Below are 19,714 nucleotides of genomic sequence, written 5' to 3' on the forward strand. Positions count from 1 at the left end.
ATAAGACCTCTTTTGTAGAACATTTAACCTTGGCCGGCCTAGACCGATGGTTGCGTAGTATAGGTCCTCGAGGAGCTTTCCTCACGAGGGTCGATACGAAGATCGCACTTAGAGTAGATTTCCTTGAAGAAGCTGTCACATGGCAAGTAAATTTGCATAAGCAGCGGACAGTCACGGGAGTCCATGACTTTAAAGGCATTGTCTTACACCCAATTTCTCAAAATCCCTAGATCATGCAAAGTGAGAACCCTGGTTTGAAAAACAATCATTATTAAACCTCACACATCGTCACAGTAGTCCCAGATATTGAACCATGTGCCTAAAGTTTTGTGGAAACTAATAAGAACCGTTCATCCATTCATGCATTCATTCATACATCATTAATCAATAAATCAAGTCTCCTAAGAATTTCGTTTGTTTAAACGCAGAAACATAAGACTCAACATAATCACGGATCCCTCAGCAAGGAAAAGCACATTCTCATTCAGATACAAGAGTCCAAATATTGACACTTTGAAGGTCCTTTGCTCTAGTGTAATGTCCCTCATGGATAACAAATTCAGAGCTACCTTTGGCAACATCATAGACCTCCTGACATAAATGGTTGACTATGGTGCGATCACCATATTAACTCAATATTATGACGTGCCTCTGAGATGCTTCACCTTCCCTGACTTTCAAATTTCCCCAACTCTAGAAGATATTGAGAGACATCTCAACTGACCGATAAAGGAATATAACCTCTTCCCCGAGTTGGAAGAAGGATTTTTCTTGTCCGAACTCTCGGTCGGCTTGGGTATCATGGCCAATGAACTAGTGGACAATTTGGGGTCTAAAGGTTCCATTAAAGGTTTAACGTAGAAATTATTTGCAACCCATGCTTGGAAGATGATTAAGGAAGAAAGGCTAGATTTCCGTAGCGCTACATTAGCACTTTTGATTCATGGAATTGTTCTATTCCCTAACATAGACAAATTTGTGGATCATTTGGAAGAGAAAGTCTTCCTAGCAAATAACTCGATCCCATTCATGCTCACCAAATTCTATCATACCTTTCATACAAGGCATGAGAAAAAAGGAGGGACTTTTCTCTATTGCGCTCCCCTATTGCACTTATGGATGAGGGCCTGTATGTCTCAACGTGGACCCTTTGCTTATAGCAACCTGTCATGGCCCCAAAAGTTCTCATCTCTCTCCGCCAGTTCAATCCTTTGGTATAAGAGAGAATGTGAAACAAAGGATGTCATTGCAAGATGTGGAGGGTTCCCGAATGTCCCCTTAATAGGAACATATGGTTTATATAAACTACAACCCCGTGTTACTCAAGAGACAGTTGGGATACACCGCGTAAGTCCTCCCGAGGGTCGAGACCTCGTACCATTCATTGCCAATACCGTGGATCCACTTGATTCAACCGTGAAGAGAGTAAGAAGAGCTTGGGCAAGCATAATCCAGATTGACCAAGAGTGGGGAAAGAAGAACATCCTAGCCAAGGAACCCTACTTTGTGTGGGTAAAAGATAGGGTTATGGTTGTCAAGATACCTTTCCTTTTTGACTCTTCATCATTTTTGTTGGTGCCCGAATCCAAGATCATACTGTAAGAAGACATGGACAAACTTTCTGACAAGATACGAGGGCTTGAGTTGGAGAACACTCAACTACGAGTCCAAATCGGTCGTGCCAAGGAACGTAACCACACCTTGGAAGAGAAGGCTAAGGAAGTATGTGAGGAGTTCACGGTAAACAAGAAGAGACTAAGGGAAGTCGAAGGCCAAATATTTTGGGTTGGTGGAGCTCTACTAGGAGCCAATTCCGAGCTAGACGCTCGCAACGACAAGTTGGATCAAGTGTACAATATTATCAAAGACCTTGAGAAGACTATTGAGAGGTCTAGTGCAATAAAGAAAGAGGCTCTGTGACACTCTAAAGGAGTGCAAGGATCTCTTGTCTAAGGAACAACTATAGAGGGATAAAGTCCACCGAAGTTTCTTACGTGAGCAATTCAACCTTGGAAGATCTTGTGAGCAAATAAAGAATCTGAAGATGGGAATCTACGACCAAGCATACGTGGAATTGCAAAATGAGTGTAGATATTGGGAGGAGAGATGACGTGGGGCAGAAGCTTCAATAGCACAGAGGGATGAAATCATCCATAACCTCCAAACCCTATACAACGAGTGGAGAGACAAGTATGCAAACATGACAGTCCTGACTAATTATGCTCTCGAAGAATTTCCTGATAAGTTGAAAGAGGCTGATTTAATCATGTGCCCTGAGAACACCCCTGAGCAGGTATACCATTACGTCAAATTCTGCAAGAAGACAATGGCTAAACTCATCACCGACATTGAGGCTCTCCTCAAGTCTCAAGAGGTCACCTTTAGGGTTGACATTTAGTTTGCTTATTTCAACAACGTGTATTTTTCAATTTCCCACAAACATGGCAGTCCTGACTAATTATGCTCTCCAAGAATTTCCTGATAAGTTGAAAGAGGATGACTTAATCATGCGCCCTAAGAACACCCTTGAGCAGGTATACCATTACGTCAAATTCTGCAAGAAGACAATGGCAGAACTCATCCCCGATATTGAGGCTCTCTGTAAGTCTCAAGCGGTCACCTTTAGGGTTGACATTTAGTTTTCTTATTTCAACAACTTGTATTTTACGATTTCCATATATTTGTATTTGTATTATTCCCTTCAAAGGACTAATGAAGCTCTGTTGTGATTCACTTTGTGGGCTTTCCTTTATTCTTGATTGCAATCATAAATTGTTAAGTATTTCTTAAAATAAATAATACGAATAACTAAAGAGATTTGCATAAAAAAACAACATTCATGCATCATTTGCATTATAAAAAACAAAAAAATCATCATTCACCCTTTCTTGATCAGAAACCGATGCTACAAACTGACTTCTCGACACCATTGCAACATGCGGCACAACCAGTAAGCAGTAATGGATAAGTTGGAATAGAACCAAGCCGCCCTCCGTGAGGAAGTATCCCAAGTAAGAGCATAAATGGGACAACTGATGGAAACGATCCAAACCGTCGCTCGTGGCCAAGAAATAATGGCCAAAATACAAGAAGAGATTAATCAACGAACTCATGCTGCCAATCCCAATCCTAATGCTCATGCTCCCGTCGTGGAAAATCCAGTTCCTTCTCATGGCAACGTATCAATCCATATTCCTGTGGGTGATCCTGGTGGTTCCCCTCCTGAACGATCAACAGGACACTTTTTTTAGTCCAAAAGCTGCCTTCATGTATGACGTCTTTTGTCCCCCGGTCGACGGGGTGGAGAAGAAGGTTAAAGCAATCAAAGAGAAATTGAAGGCAATGGAAGGTACTAACATTTCCGGCCTCAATAATGCAGAGATGTGCTTAGTCCCCGATGTGCTTATCCCCTCTAAATTTTAAGTCCCTGACTTTGAGAAATACAAAAGAGCCAGTGATCCAAGGACCCATATCCAACCATACTGTCGTAAAATGGAATTTTATTCTGATGACGACATACTCCTCATGTATTTCTTCCAAGATTCATTGAGTGAAGCATCTTTGGATTGGTACATGCAACTAGAAGGTATCTATATTCAGACGTGGAGGGAATTGTCTGAAGCATTCCTTAAGCATTACCAATACAATACAGATATGGTGCCCGATTGAACACAGTTGCAAAACTTGACGCAAAAGTCCGAAGAGACTTTTAAGGAATCACTCAACGGTGGAGAGAACTTGCGGCCAGGGTATAACCTCCTTTTCTAGAACGTGGATTGGTGGATGTTCATGGGTAATCTGCAAGGCCCGTACCTGGATAGGATGGTAGTGTCAGACCCCAATTTTGACCCTAAGATCCCTCATGCTATCTTATCACATGCATTGGCTTTGGGATCACACCTTGGCATCCTCCTTACCCCTCATTGATTGGGTTTGCATTGGGAGAGATCACCAAGCACATTTTATTATATCATACTTTTGTTTTTCTTTGTCTACTAACCAAAATACCAAAAAATGTATATATATAGCTTTGTTTCTTTTGTAGGTAGTATGTGCATCCACCAATGCCTCATCAAGCTCACAACCAGGGCTTGAGACCCTCGGTGAAAGGATATCAATCAAGATATGGTTCACTATGGTTCTAGACATTATGTATGGATCCCCATGTTCTTCATTTATCCCCTTGTTTGCCTTGGAAACCCTAATTCATCTAGGTATCTTGTGTAACTTCCCCAACAAGTTTCTTCAACAATTGGTCCAATATATCAAGGGATACTTCATTTCACATCATCTTATGCATATATGAACCTCCATGAGTCCAAAATATCAAAAGAACTTCAAGTTTCCAAGATTGGTTCAAAGAGGTTGACCAGAGATAGTCAACTAGTCAAAACTCGGGTTCACTAGACCCTATCTCCTACAATTTTTGTCATATGAAAATGCTTCCAAGAGATAATTTACTCCTTATAACATTCCAAACAACTTTAATGTTGACATCAAGAACTAGTTTTGCTTCTAAAGTCATTTTGTATGGGGAAAGATTATAGGTCGTTTTGTTTGTGCCCTAGTTAGAAGGTCAACTTCCAAGGACCACAACTTGCTTAACTTTTACGTTATGAAGGCCATCAAAGTTTCATGATCAATTTCTAGATGTCCTATCCAACTTTGATTCTTTGAGAAATGTCCAATTAAACTTGCAAGGGCATGTGCCAAGAGGAAACATTATAGGTCATTTTGGGCCATTACCATTGAACAAGCAATTTTCCTCAACTTCTAAAATGCATAACTCCCTCATTCCAAATCCAAATAAGGTCAAATTTATGACCAAACTTACTAGGTATGAAATATCTACAACTTTGGTGAAGGAACCATTTCCATTTGAAACTCATAGCAAAAGTTATTCAAGGTGGAACAGGTGGAAATTTGACTTGGTACTTAGAAAATTTTCAATTATGTTTGATTTCTCAAACTTTCACCTCAAAATTCATCATGATCCAAGCTTCAAATGGAAAAGTGTTCAACATCAAAGTTGTTCCTCTTGATGTCACCTTTCCAAAAGTCCAATATCACCTCATTTGGACAAGATTTGAATGACCTGCGCATGGTTACTCTTCATGGTCCCATTTGGATGAATCACTTGATAATTTCTCAAGTACAATTGCACGACCTCATGTTAAGCTTTCAACATCATTCATGATCATTTGCGGACCTATTCCAATCATATAATGGGCCTATCACACGCCCATGCAATCATGCACTAACTTTTCCAATTTTGGCCAAATTTTCAAGTGTGTGAAAAGCAATGCAAAACCCTATAAATACATTGCCTTGCTGCTCAGAATGAGGACCTTGCTTGCCCAAACTTTGAACCATTGCTTCCTTAACCTCCACTAAAGGATAAACTTGAAGATTTCACTTGAAATCGAGTTTCAAATCTCCTTCTGTTTTGAGATTGAAACTCCAAGAATCCAAGCCCCTTTTTGATCAATATCACTTCCTACAAGCTTCTAGAATCAAGCCAAGCCAAATTAGAAGCAAGATCAAGCTGATTTGAAGCTCCTAGAAGCTGAGATTTCAGAAACTTCTCTTCTTAGATTCTCCCTCATTTATCATATATTTTGATTGATTTTTGGTTTGATAAAGTCCTACCAATATAGGCAACAAGATTGAGTTTCTTTGAGGTCAAATCGAAGCAACTCAGGTCATGATCCTCAAAATTCAAATCCATGTATCTTTCAAGATACTTAGAATTGGAAGAAATTGAGGCTAAATTTGAGCTCTTGAGCATTTTTCATTTAAATTCATGTCCTTGTTTTTCATTTTGGTGATGGTTGGTGGTGGCCAGTCCCGTGAGGTCCACCGGAAAAGACTACCGAAGCCCTAGCTTTGGTGATGTGTTGGCGTGTTCCCAACCTTATGATTTGTCTCAAATGTTTTAATCCTGGCCCTTCTTCCCTATTACCACACGTGTACACGCGTTGGCTACAGAACATGATGGAAGCGCATGCTTGGCCATTAGATCTGCCACCACAAATAATGAGGGAAATCTGATAGCCCTTGATTTTTCATATTTTCCTGATTTTTCATTTAATTGCCTTATTTTGTTTAATTCATAATAAAACCATCTTAATCCAAAAAATATGGGAGTTTCACCAAAACAATTTAAATATTTTAGTCTTCCAGATTCTAAATTAACATTATTTTTTGGATTGATTTTGGTATTTTTCATGAATTAAGTGTTTTTGTGTATATTTTTAATTGTTTAAAAATACTTTTGACTTTTTAAAAATCATGAATTTTTTGTGTAAGGTCCTTTGACCTTTTTTGACCTAGGTTAAATCCCTTGACCATTTATTTGGTCTTTTGAAGGGATTTGAGGTTTTGTCCAAATTAAAATGCATTTTAATTCATTTTTAAATTAATTTTTAATTGATTAAATGTTCAAAAATTATGTTGAGCCATTTTTATGGTCTTGTGATGTTTGACTTTCTATTTGGGCCTTGGTCATTGTTGATTTGACTTTTGTTTGAATAAAACCATTGGATTTAGGGGATTGATGAAATGTACATTTCATCTCCTAAAATGAATGGATGGTTTTGATCAGATAAAATTCCTCTCATGATCAATTTGTGTGTCTACTTCCCCTTTAGTTTCCCTCTTCATATTCATCCCTATTCTTTCCCATTCCCTCATTTTACCAATGAAGTCTCTAATATCTAAATTCTAATTGATTCATCAATGACCTTGTGTCAGATGAATCAATACAAGTATGACTGAGATAGGTCCCTCCCATTTTGTTTTAGTGTGTGCTATATTTTAGGAGTTTGGTTCTTTGTACCAAATCTCTAATATGCATTAACACCTATGTTTTTATTGCTCGACCTCAGATAGTTGTGACTTCTACATAAGTCCAATTACGATTGCTTAACATAGAGCTAAATTTGACCCTGAAGGCATAACATTCTAGTAAGTGAGATTGTAAGTCTCCCATTCTTCATGGTATTGTGTGGAGACTTGACCTTTTTTCCTTTCATGATAGCTAGTGGCATACTTGTTGAATTATCCAAGTTGGAGTCTTTCTTATGGATGTTGTCTTGGTTCAAGGATCCATACTTATGAATGAATGGTTGAGTGTTCTCCAAAGATCGACTTAATCAATTAAACTAAACACTAACTTTTGACTAACCATTGACCAACTTTTATTCATTATGCTTTTACTTTCAAGTCATTTACTTTATGCAATTTAAATTTCAGTCGTTTATCATCCATTGCCATTTATATTTCATATAACTTGTTTATGTTTATGTCCTTTTCACTTTGCTCATTTGAGCCATATCTTGTGATTGTGTATATTGTTTGTGTGTTTTGATTTTGTGTGTGGTCTTAGGACCCTAAAACACCTAATAACAACAAAACCCCTAAAAAACATCTTGTGGACAGTTGGGACTTGATTTGTGCTTTGGACTTGGAATTAGGAAACTTCCCATATGCTAAATGACTTGACCAATGCCAACATATGAGACTGAGCTATTTTTGATAAGTGACTTTCATCTGATGAAAGACTTTGGATCTCTTTGCTTCATCTTCTATTTTGTCTCTGTGCCTAATTATTACTTTGATATGATCCTTGTCTGATGTTTTGCTCTGAGTTGATCAAGGAATATTTCACCTGATACATGGGAAGAGAATGAAGACTGCTAGCTATTGAAATACTTGCTTGGATGTGTTTCTATATGACATTCTTTTCTGTTGGATTGTATCCCATTGGTCAGATCTTTTAAACTCTTAACTTTTAAATTTTTGCTTAGGGTAGTCCCTTCATCTCCTCACACTTCTTAAATTTAAAAATCTCTCCCTATTTTAAAAAACTTTCTTTGTTTATGATTTCAACTTAGAGATGTTTTAACGATTAGAAACTTTGGCCTTATGCCATTGAATTTTTAAAGTCTTTTTTTCTTAATCAAGTTTGTAAATAAACTTAACTATATTGACTTAAATTTCAAAAGACAAAAAGAACTAAAAACCCCATTCAAACTTTGGCCTCTTGTGCCTTCCTCTTAAATTTTTGTTAAAATCAACTCACCAACTCATTTGAAATTTTTACCACGAACTACGAGGTTTTGATCCCTCATTCTTATGTTGGTACGTAGGCACAAGACCGAAGGTCTTGTCAAACACAAAAATATAATTAATGAATTCTTTTCTCATCCCCACACTCTATATTTTATCAAACATCTTTTATACCAAAGACAAATTCACATATAAAAAGGGCTCCCTAGGAGTACCTATGACACTTTGAGTGATAACACCTTCCTACTGTGTAACCAACCCACTTACCTGTAATCTATGGCATTTTATTAGTTTTGATTTGAAAACTTCTTATCCTTGGGTTTTGTTCGTACTTTTTCCCTTTTCCTTTGAAAACAATAAAAGCGCGGTGGTGACTATGGTTTTATTGATGTTAAGCTTATCCACAACTTGATGATCATGAATTTACCGCTACAGAAATTAAGTGGCGACTCTGCTGGGGAGTAGTCCTCAATGGGTTTAGCCTACTTTTTTATATGTATATATTTGTATATTTTGTTTGTGTGATATAATCTGTCTGTTGTGCTTGGTGATCTCTGAGTGGTGAGATAAGTTCTAACCCGAACTTGAGTGCAATTAAGATAGGAGGATGGTATAGTCATGTTCAACTTGTGTGGAGTAGTCCTTAACAAGTTGGCTTGAGACCCTTATACTCAGTGGAGACCTCTTTGGAGTTACTGATGTCACATTAGTTATTTGTGGATAGGCATTAGTTTCTCTAAATTAGGGGTCCGAGAATTGAGGAACATAGAATGTTTAACCTAACTTGGCCTATTTAGGATGTAATGTAGAGACTGTTCAAGTGTAGACTTGATCACAGTTGTTATGCGATAATACACTCAGACGAGTTTCTCTTGAGAATATTATGGGTTGATGAGTCAGTCACCCTAACCTATAATATCCGATAGATGGGATTAAGACTCTGGGAAATTTTATAGAACATGATCTATAGGTTTTTACCCTTAGTGCACTCCTTTGGGATGGTTCTTAACCTGACTCCATGCTCGTGACTCATAACAAACCCTTTGATTCTTGGTTGATCCGATCAATTCTTGTCAATATCAATGGAACTTGGGTGTCGATAAGGTGAAAACCATAATCCACCAAAATGGATGATTGATCTTGATGATGACTTGATTCGTCCCTTGACCTTTGTTTGTTTTTGCCTTGTATATGATCCCTTGTGTGTGATTGTTGCATTCATGCATACATTCACATCATGAAATTCATCACAAAAAATAAATTTCAAGGAAAACTACGGTCTTATTTGAAAATATTTCCAGACCATGGATTGTGGACGAAAGAATACTAAGAAGTAAAAGTTCAGATGTCTTGATTTGAAAGAGCTAAGGAAGTTGTCATCCTTTGTATTAGATCCCTTGGACTTCAAGCAACGTCATGGGAAGCTCTTGTCTGTGTTATCTCCTGATGTGGTTGAAGGACTTCTGAGTGTTTTGGTTCAGTTCTATGACCCTCTCTTCCGGTGCTTCACTTTTCCAGATTATTAGCTTTTTCCCGTGTTGGAAGAGTATTCCCATCTCCTGGGTATACCCGTATCTGATAAGGTACCTTTCAGTGGATTGGAGGAGATCCCGAGATCTCATGTCATAGTTGAAGCTCTTCATTTGAATAAATATGAGATTGATTCTCATTTGGTGAAGAAAAGAGGAATTCTTGGGTTGACTTCTGAGTTTCTCACTGGTAGAGCTACTGTTTTTGCTCAAGCTGGTAGCATGGATGCTTTTGAAGCTATCTTGGTATTGCTCATTTATGGCTTGGATTTGTTCCCTAATATTGACGGTTTTGTTGATGTTAACGCCATTAGAATTTTCTTGATTGGGAATCTTGTTCCGACTCTGTTGGGTGACATGTATTTCTATTTGCATTTGAGGAACTCTAAAGGTGGCGGGACTATAGTATGTTGTGTTCCTCTTCTGTACAAGTGGTTTATTTTGCACTTGCCTCAGACGCCTACTTTCTTGGAGAACAAACAATGTCTACGGTGGTCTTAGAGACTTATGTCTCTCACTAATGATGATATTGTTTGGTATGACTCTGCATTGGGTAGCATGGATGTTATTGATAGTTTTGGTGACATATCTAACGTGCCTCTCATTGGTACGCAAGGAGGAATCAAGTACAACCCAACATTGGCTCATCATCAAATTGGGTTCCCCTTCAGAGATAAACCCAATAACACCCAGTTAGAAGGTCTACTTTATAAAGAGGGTAAAGATACCCAACATTTGAAGAAAAGGATGATACATGCTTTGAATAATGTGCATAAGAAGGGAAGATATGAGTTCGGTCCATGCAACTGTGTAGCTTTGGAAACTTATACTACTTAGGTGAAGAAGAGAGCTTTGGAGCTCAAGATTTTGTATGCTTGTGAGAGACCTATGTTTGTGGTTGTAGCTGAGCCATCAACTCTCTCTAACTAAGATATAGAGGAGTCGGAATACACACTTGCCAAGATGAAGCAAGAGAGAGAGAGATGTGGAAAGAGTGATTCCATGCCCTGAGCCGAAAGCATGAAGAGTTGCAGCTTGAGTCTAAAGAAAAGATGCACTTGTTGAGATTATTGAAAATCGAGCAGTGAAGATTTAGAGAGAGCTAAAGGGTTTAGTTGTCTCTAGCATGCCTCATCCTTCTGGTGCTTTGAAGAAGATTGTTGACCAGCTTGTCCTCGAGAAGGCTCAGATAAAGACATCCTTTGAGTCTGAGATTTGACACATCCGAAGAAAGTATGCACCCATAGCCATATCATCTGATGTAGTTGCTAGGGATACTTAGGATGATGTTTTCCTTTTCTCTTGTATTTGTGCCTTGGTTTCTGAAAATGTACTTAGTGTAATTCTTCCAATTTTATGAATAAAAAGAGATTTTATGGTCAATAAAATTGTTATATATTATTATTATTTGAATATCTATTTGCAAATGAGACTTCATATATTCCTTGAAATTAAAAACAATAAAAAACATTGCATTTCATGCATCATTTGCACAACGGGTTTTCTTCCGCCAGATGTCTTATCAGTTCTTCTTTTGTGCATCAGCCAAGTGGACTCACCGCTATAACACTTGTGTTAGTTAACCGTAGATAATGGAGCATCTAGAGCAAGAAAACAGAGATCTGAGGGATGATATCTCTAGACTTACGACACTGATGGAATCTGTAATAGCAGCTCAGAATCAGCCATCACCATCTCCTACAACTCCTCCTCCTTAGAGGACTGTTATTTCTGAGATTATTTCTTCAGTTGTTCCTGTTTCTATTGCTAGCCAACCCATTTCTGCTATGCCTGTTGGATTCCCTTGGGGAATGCCACCAAACTTCATGGTACATCCCATTTCTTCAGTTGTTCCTGTTTCTACTACTAGCCAACCCATTTAAGCTCCAGCAGGTACATCCCATATCAGATGCCATGACCTTGTGTATAACATTCTGAAACAATCCTTTATGAACATGTTCTTGAACTCCAGCAGGTACATAGGATATCTTATGTTAAGACATCACACATAACATCTTGTGAACACTCTTTGTTTTACCAAAATTGCTGCCAACACTAAGAATCAACACTTCGCCTTCTTGGATTTCTCAGAGGGGTCCCGCATCCTCTTCATGAAGTGAGGTGGATGCTCAGGAAGCCAATCCATTATGAATTCAGAGATATCCATCCCTTGATTGGCAAGGTCCTGTAGATAGTAGGTTACTATCTCTAGAGGGTCAATCTTGGAGAACAGGTAGAGTCCGTTGGGAATATCGCTCTGATCTCTGAGTGCTTCCCAGGAGGTATCAAGTGTTGGTTTGGCTCTGACTTGATCAATGATTCCCATGCTCTTCAGATTCTGAGCGTTCAGATGTCTTCCAGTGTCAATGGTGACATATTCCATGAGTCTAAGCTGAATCAGGTGGTCCACGAGGCCACTCCCGGTCAATACATCAGAATCACTCTCCCTAGAGGGATGTGGTTCCTTGTCTTCATGTTGTTTCTGGTGTCTTTAACTGAATCTCTGTGGTACTTGAAGAGGAGTGCAGGTACACAGAGTTTCAGACCCTTGTGAATGCAGTATAAGATACACTTCTGATCTGTGTTCATGTAGTCAGAAGAGTTTGAAGTAGGACGATGATGGATGTTGCCTAAGATGATCTTCAGCCAGACCCGGAGGTTCTGATGTAGTTCCTTGTTCTTGGAATGCTTGCCTTCAGCACTCTGTTGGAAGATGGCAGGGTTGATTTCCTGGGACAAGTACTTTGCCCTAGGGTTTATGTTGTAGATGCGTCTTCCTCCTGTCTTCTCCATGTTCAGAAGGGAGGCAATTGATATTTCAGTGATGACTATCTTGACTCCCAGAACGTAGGAGACAATGTAGTGATCATCTGAGTCTGCGAAACGCCAGAACTCCTTCACCAGATTTGTGTACATAGGGCCATAGAGGTGTTGAAAGTAGGTTTCCCACCCTTGCATTTTCAGTTCTTCAGTGAGGTCGACGCCATTTCGATTCACGCTTCCAAAATCAACCAAGGATTCATAGAGAACTTAAAGCTTATCAAATGGAGTTGCTAGATGAATATGGGGCTTACGATCAAGGATGTGGGGTTCCCTATAGACTGGAGTTAAGACTACGCCGATGGTTGTAGTGGTTTGTTGGCTAGAACTGGGTGCTTTCTCTGTTGAGTTCATTTGTTGGGAGAAGTTGTAGATGAATTGTTGTTGAGAATCCATGAAGAATAGTTGAAGATGATGATGAATGTTTGAAGAGCTTGATGAAGACTGCACAAATCCTTTGAAGGAGATGAAGAACTGAGAGAGAGAGAGAGAGAGGGTTTTATGAGGTTGCGGGTGTAAAGTGTGCAAATGTAGTTTGTGAAATGAATATATACACATTTAAGGCGCATGCAAAACGACAGTAGAAAGTGAGTTTAACAGCTAAGAAATTGAATGTAGCACGTTAACCAAGTAAGCACGTTTGGAGGAGAATGATTACAACCCATGATGGAGGTCTAATCCCCAAATCATCATACTTCTCGAGGAGATATCAAGAGTCTATCTCTTGATTTCTGCTAGACAGCTGTCTAGAAGTTCCAAGGTCAGACGCAAGACGTACCACATGTTACTTTATCTGATCTTCAGGAATACCAAAGGGTTGGATCCTGAAGATTTCTGACTTAGATGACTTCTAACTGGTAGTAGCATCAGAGTCAGATACAGATTCCAGGTGTTTACTTCAAAGTCTTATTTTTCAATTTCAGAGGCACATTTCATTCTAGACAAGTTTGAATGTTTAGATTTTTCAAGATAAAAGAGAATGTATCTTAAGCCAGGGGTTTGGTAAAAATGTTAGCCCATTGATGGTCTGTATCAATAAATTTTAAAGTGATTACCCCCTTCTGAACATAGTCTCTAATGAAATGATGTTTTATTTCTATGTGCTTAGCTCTGGAATGCAAAATAGGAATCTTACTTAAACAGATGGCAGCAATATTGTCACAAAAAATAGGAACGTTACTCTCAAAAATCAGAAGGTCTTCAAGTTGATTCTTCATCCAGAGCATCTGAGTAGTGCATAATGATGCTGATATATATTCTGCTTCTGCAGTGGGCAGAGCTATGGTTGATTGCCTTTTGCTGGCCCAGGATATCAAATTCTTTCCCAAGAACTGACAGTTCCCAGATGTACTTTTACGTTCCATTCTGTCCCCTGCATAATCTGCATCACAATAACCAGTAAGTCTATAATCTGATGTTTTCTCATACATCAGGCCCAAGTTAGGGGTTCCTTTCAGATACCTAAGTATTCTTTTAACAACTGTCAAATGAGATTCTCTAGGATCTGATTGGAATCTGGCACAGAGACATACACTAAACAGAATATCAGGATGTGTAGCAGTCAAATAGAGAAGAGAGCCTATCATACCACGATAGAGCTTTTGACAAACCTTCTAGCTAATTTCTTCTTTTTCCAGAATGCAGGTAGGATGCATAGGTGTCTTAGTAGGTTTGCATTCAGCCATTTCGAATTTCTTCAGAATGTGTTTTATGTATTTACTTTGATAAACGTAGGTAGCTTCTGAAGCTTGATTGATTTGAATCCCTAGAAAGAACTTTAGTTCTTGCATTAAGCTCATTTCAAATTCTGCCTGCATTAGCTCAGAGAATTCTTACCATACAGAAGGATTAGCTGAACCAAAAATAATGTCATCAACATATATCTAGCATATCATGAGATCTTTTCTAATGTTTTTACAGAGGAGTGTAGAGTCAACCTTTCCTCTAATAAAGTCATGTTCCAGAAGGAAGTTACTTAATCTATCATACTAAGCTCTTGGAGCTTGTTTTAAACCGTACAATGATTTCTTAAGTTTAAAAACGTGTTCTGGACATTTAGAGTTTTCAAAACTTGGAGGTTGATTGACGTAAACTTCTTCTGATATATAACCATTAAGAAATGCACTCTTGACATCCATTTGATATAGTTTGATAGAATGATTTACAGCAAATGAAACAAGTAAATGAATAGATTCTAACCTAGTGACTGGGGAAAAGGTTTCGTTGTAGTCAATGGCTTCTTATTGATTGTACCCTTGTGCCACCAGTCGAGCTTTATTTCTGACAACTTCTCCTTTTTCGTTCAGTTTGTTTCTGAACACCCATCTGGTTCCAATAATGTGAGTTCCTTTAGGATTTAGAACAAGATCCCATATGTCCTTCATTAAGAATTGATCTAGCTCTTCTTTCATAGCTAGAACCCAATCGTTGTATTGAAGTGCCTCATCACAGGAAGTAGGCTCAATCAGAGATACTAGTCCTATAGGGATTTCTTCAGGTACTTTGAATGTTGACCTAGTTCTGATAAGTTCATCCTTGTTTCCCAGAATCAAATCTTCAGAGATGTTGGGGCGGCTTCTTGATTTCTTCTGGATAGTTGAGGCTTGAGTTGCATCTGGACTTTGTTTATCAAATACTTCTGGTGCTTTGGTCTTTTCGTCAGAACCTGCAAGAGTAATCTCCAGATCTGCAAGTTTCTCAACTAGCTTTGACTTTTCAGGGTCAATCTTATCATCAAATATAACATGGATTGATTCTTCCATAATTTTGGTTTATGTGTTGTATACTCTGTAGCCTTTAGAGCGTTCTGAGTATCCTAACATAATACTTTTTTGTGCTTTTGAATCAAACTTGTTCAGATGTTCTTTAGTATTCAGAATAAAGCAAGAGCATCCAAAAGGATGGAAATAAGAAATGTTGGGTTTTCTTCCCTTACAAAGTTCATAGGGACTCTTTTCCAGAATAGGTCTTATAGAGATTCTATTCTGAATATAACGTGCTGTATTTACTGCTTCAGCCCAAAAGTGCTTAGCCACATTTGTTTCAATGATCATGGTTTTGGCCATCTCTTGGAGTGTCTTATTCTTCCTCTCTACAACTCCATTTTATTGTGGAGTTCTAGGACAGGAGAAATCATGGGATATTCCATTAGAATTGAATAGTTCTTCAAAAAATTTATTTTCAAATTCTCCACCATGATCACTTCTGGCTCTGATGATTTTGAAGTCAAATTCATTTTGCACTTTGGAGCAGAAGCTAGTGAATACAGAGTGAGACTCACTCTTATGCTTTAGGAATTTTACCCATTTCCAGCGACTAAAATCATCAACAATAACTAGTCCATATTTCTTTCCATTGACCGATGTTGTTTTAACAGGTCCAAATAGGTCAATGTGAAGAAGTTCCAGAGGCTTAGAGGTGGAAACAATATTTTTCTTTTTAAAAGATGTTTTGGAAAATTTCCCTTTTTGACATGCCTCACATAGAGCATCTGAAGAATACTTCAGCTTGGGTAGACCTCTGACTAACTCGAGTTTATTTAGCTGAGAGAGTTTTCTCATGCTAATGTGGCCCAAGCATCTATGCCATACCCATTACTCTTCATGAACAGACATCAGACATTTTACATTTTGTTCTTTTAAGTCTGAAAGATTTATTTTGTAAATATTGTATTTCCTCTTGTCAGTGAATAGGACTGTTCCATTGTTCTGATTAATTGCTTTACATGTTTTTTGATTGAATATTACATCATATCCGTTATCACTTAATTGACTTATTGATATCAGGTTATGCATTAGTCCTTCTACATAGAGAACATCAGATATAGAGGGAAGAGTTCCATTACCAATAGTTCCGGAGCCTCTGATCCTTCCTTTCTGATTTCCTCAGAAACCTACGAAGCCAACATCTTTAAGTTCCAGGCTTTGGAATATATACTTTCTTCCCGTCATGTGTCGGGAGCATCCAGAGTCCAGGTACCATGACTGGTGTCTTAACTCTGCTGCATAAGATATCTGCAACATAACCAATCTTATCCTTTGGTACCCAGAATCGTTTGGGTCCTTTATGATTAGTTTTCCCAGAGTTTCGTAGAACTTTGGGTGTTCTAGCATTATCAAAACGTTGTGCTTGTGTATGTGTGTAGTGATAAGAAAACGGAGATTTAGGTTTGTCATTTATGGAAGATTTATCTTCATTGGGGACATACCCTATTCCTCTTTTATTATTCTGACTTACTCCATAAATCATGGATGCCATTCTGCTTCTCTCTATCCCATTTTTCAGAAACATTTGGAAAGATTTTTCATATTCATATATTACTGTGTTCGAAGTTTGTGGAGCTTGAGATAACGCTTCTTCAAGTTTTGAGCATTGTTTCTTTATGGAATCTCTTTCTAATATCAAAGTTCGGTTTTCATCTTTTAGTTCTGAAACTGTCATCTCAAGTTTACCACATTCTTCGATGGTTTCTTCAAGAACCTCTTTTACAGCTTTAAATTTTTGTTTAAGTTTCTGATATGAGTTTATGAGGAATCAGATCCATTATCGTCCCAGGTGGCCATCAGTCCCTTTTTAGTTCTGAATGAGCTTTTCTTAAAACCTTCTCTTTTGGAGCTCTCTTTCTTTAGCTTGGGACATTCATTTTTGTAATGACCTGTTTCCTTGCATTCATAGCATGTTATATCTTTGTTTGACTTACCTCTGGAAGTGGATTCTGAGCGATCTCCCTTGGGTCTTGGTCTTCTGAAGTTATTATTCCTTTTTCTACAAAGTTGTTTTACTCTTCTGGTTAAAAGGGATAACTCTTCTTTGTCTTCAGAGTCTTCCTTCTTAGAGTCGTCATTGTCTTCCTCTTCAGCTTGGAAGGCTTTGTTTCTTTTTGGTTTGCGTCTTTCAGATCCGGACTTTAGTGCTACATACTTGTTCTTCTTTTGAGGATCATCTTCCTCCAGTTCAATCTCGTGGCTTCTAAGTGAGCTGACGAGTTCCTCAAGGATGATATTGTTCAGATCTTTAGATAACTTTAAGGCTGTGACCATAGGTCTCCATTTCTTTGGCAGACTTCTGACAATCTTTTTGACATGATCTATAGTTGTGTAGCCTTTGTCCAGCACTTTGAGTCCTGCAATTAAAGTTTAAAATCTAGAGAACATTACTGTTTACTGTGGAAATTGGTAAATAACCGCTGGTCCTCCCTAGGCTTAAAACGAAGGGTTACTTGCAGGATCGACCAGTTGATCCTAGGACATGTGCTAGTGCAAGTGAAGCTTGTCCAAACTTCGATGAAATGATTTGTGAGGAACGGCTCCCAACATAGTGTCGAACAAGTGTAAGGTTTTCCACACGAACGGTTTTAGCCAAAGTTATCGCCTATAGGTGACTCGTGACCGACAGCGCTATAACATTCAAAAGATGTATACTACACACACGCTTTTGGTGAACACTATGATCGTGATAGAGTCAGTGTCGACAGCATAAACGACAACGTAAAATGATAACTCAAAAGCAAAAGAAATTAAGATAAAATGTTCAACGGGAACAATTGAAAAATAGGGAAGTTGCATTGAAATAAATGTGGTGATTCACGTACATAGCACTCTCAAAAAAACTCTTGCTTCCTCGCGCTGGGAATGGGAAGTTTTCTTACAAGTGATTTCTTAGTACAAAGTGAACACCGCCAGCCCCTTGTGGGATACTCCTATTTATACTAAACTAGAGAAAACTACTCCTAAGCTAACTTCCTAGAAACTAGCAGATGTGATGACACACGATCTGCATAACCGCCGCACCCATGTCTGGCTAACCGCTCCATGTTGTGACGCTTTTATTTCTTTTGGAACTGCTATTTTGTTTTACATTTCAAATTTATCCCGCCCAGACGTTAGGGCGAAGCTGTCTTCTGCACATTTGATTAGAATTCTTTAAGTCCCAAACCTCGCGTTGGTCGACATAATGGCCTGTCGACGGAGCCAGCTTTCCCTGTCGGCCTCGTCCTTTGGTTTGTTCCTCTTTCTTGCTTGCTTTCAACATCTTTTTACCTTTCGGTAGGGTATGATCCCCATATTCAGAGGACTTTTTCATTACTTGTGCTTTCAACCTACCTTAGGAATATTTCGTGGTAACAAAATGCCCCATAGAGATGCCATTTTCGACTGTCGATGTTGATGAGATGATGGCAACTCTGGAACTGTCGACTTACCCTTTACTATTCCCGCTTCTACTTAGGGGGTTCTCTGTGTACCCCACGTGGGTGACATCAGACAATCATGGCGAGCGTTTCTTCTTCTCCTCGAGACGCACAAAATCACGTCTACGTCACTTCACGTCTCCAAAACTGAACGTGTTTGTCTTTTCGCTTGCTCTGTCTCCTCCACGTGTTGTAGGCGTGGGAACATGAGTATACGTGTCTGCTATGGAAGTGTAATCGTTCCCTCTTCTTTGCTCAGGGTTTAAGGGCTATAAAACCCTCATTCTTCTTTCTTCTTCTCTTTTTTGGCTTTCTTGATTCAACATTCACTTGTCTTCTGCTTTTCTGTGAAAAAATCTTCCACTCCACAACGAAGAAATCTTTTGTTCTTTCCATGGCCAACTCTAACAAACCTTCAGCTGCTGAACTCACGCGCCCCATCAACATTGATGGCAGGGAGTATGTCCCTGAGCCTCCATTGGTAGAAGAAAAGGAGAAAATATGGCGTTCTCAGGTATTGATTCCTTTCTCTCTGGCTAATGAACCCTTAGCGTTTCTAGGTCCTCTCCCAGAAAACCGACACCCAGAGATTACCAAAAATGACTCTTCCCTTTTTCCCGCCAGTCACATTTCTGAACCTGTGATATCTGCTCAACAACCCTTCTCCCTTTGATACGTCGATAGGAACTTCAGGACCGCTCCTCCCAAGAATTTCCAAAGTTTTGTTCTTGGATGGACCGGCTGGAAACGGAGAAAATCGACCACTGGAAAAGGACAGACATTTATACCCTCTTACAGATTTCCCGCTGTGGCCCTCCCCAGTCTTGTGGCATGTTATTAGCCGCTCTTCAATTCTGGGAGAGTTCGACCAACTCTTTCATACTAGGTGTGGCATGATCACGCCGACACTCCTAGACATTGCCGCGATCACTGGCTTGAGACCGACTGGCAAAGTTTTCGACTGCAAAGTCGTAGCACCAGTCTCCTTGAGGTTCGACGTTGGTGATTCTCGCAAACCAACATACAATAATTTTATTGATCATCACGCCACTTCTGCAGGCCCCGTGATCGACGAGGAACATGTGGCGTTCTTGACCCTTTGGCTGTC

Source organism: Lathyrus oleraceus, chromosome 7 (genome assembly GCF_024323335.1).
Source record: "Lathyrus oleraceus cultivar Zhongwan6 chromosome 7, CAAS_Psat_ZW6_1.0, whole genome shotgun sequence".
In the NCBI taxonomy this organism is placed as follows: Eukaryota; Viridiplantae; Streptophyta; class Magnoliopsida; order Fabales; family Fabaceae; genus Lathyrus; species Lathyrus oleraceus.